The following is a 1,059-nucleotide window of genomic DNA, read 5'->3' on the forward strand; positions in this document are numbered from 1 at the left end:
GGGATTTCTAGTAATGTCAGGGTTAAGCCAACAGGTGACAGAGAGCCAAGGTCACTTATACAGCAGCTGATAGTGCTGAGCTCACATTCCAGGCTGGAGAAGTCTGCCCAGTGCTTTGGCTGCAAACATCACCAAGTCCTGTAGATAAGATGTCATATCGACATGGTCATGTTGGAACCAGCACCAGAGATGACAGACTGCACGTGTAGAATTTGAAGTGACAGGATTGATAGACACTGTCTGCCTGGTATGTGGTACCTCATTTCACTGGATCTGATCAATACTTCAGAGCTCCTGTCAAGAGTGAACATGGTTTCTCTGTATTGTGTCCTAGCTGTCCTGTGAAAATTTTGGCAACACATATACTAAAACTGGAACAATACAGAGAAGATTAGCATGGTCCCTGTGCAAGAGTGAACACAGTTTTAATGACAAGTGCTTGTATTAATTGAATATCTCATGCATTTATTATTTAACAGCAAGTTATTGAGTCCGTTAAAAATGTCAGGCACCCTGCTGTGTGTTGGGATTCATTAGGGAAAAAGGCAGGTGTGTTGCCTGGAGGTTGTTGCTTAGTAGAGAAACCAGGCGGAAAGTGAACAAGAAGGAAATAAATTTCTGGGCCATTATCAACTGCAATGGAGGCATGAGGAAGAGATGGGAAGACAGGAATGTCAGAACAAACCTCTGACAGGAGAGGGCATGTAGACAGAGGTAAGAAGCTCACAAGGGATCAGAGGGAGCCAGATGAAATGTCAGGTGTGTGTGTGTGTGTGTGTGTGTGTGTGTGTGTGTGTGTGTGTGTGTGTGTGTTTATGGAGAACAGAGGACAACTTGGCAGGAGTCAGCTCTCTCCTTGTACCATAGATCTTTGGGATCAAACTTAGGTCATCAGGTTTGGTGACAAGTTTCCTTAATTTTCTGAATCATTCTGGTGACCATATGTGTGCATGTTTACGTGTGTGCATGCATGTGTGTGTGTATATATATATATGTATATGTATAAATTTTTTTCTTTTTCTTTTCAGCTTAATTTTCCAGAAAGTAGTTTTCTCAGTT

The 1,059-nt window shown here is 42.3% G+C and overlaps 1 non-coding gene across 1 annotated transcript; it reads left to right on the plus strand.

Moving 5' to 3' along the window:
* Positions 1 to 341: 341 nt before the first annotated feature.
* Positions 342 to 448, plus strand: LOC127228998 (U6 spliceosomal RNA). Its single transcript, XR_007835089.1, has one exon. It is a non-coding gene; the product is annotated as a U6 spliceosomal RNA (small nuclear RNA).
* Positions 449 to 1,059: the final 611 nt, after the last annotated feature.

The sequence above is a fragment of the Phodopus roborovskii genome, unplaced genomic scaffold, assembly GCF_943737965.1.
Source record: "Phodopus roborovskii unplaced genomic scaffold, PHOROB, whole genome shotgun sequence".
Lineage (NCBI taxonomy): Eukaryota > Metazoa > Chordata > Mammalia > Rodentia > Cricetidae > Phodopus > Phodopus roborovskii.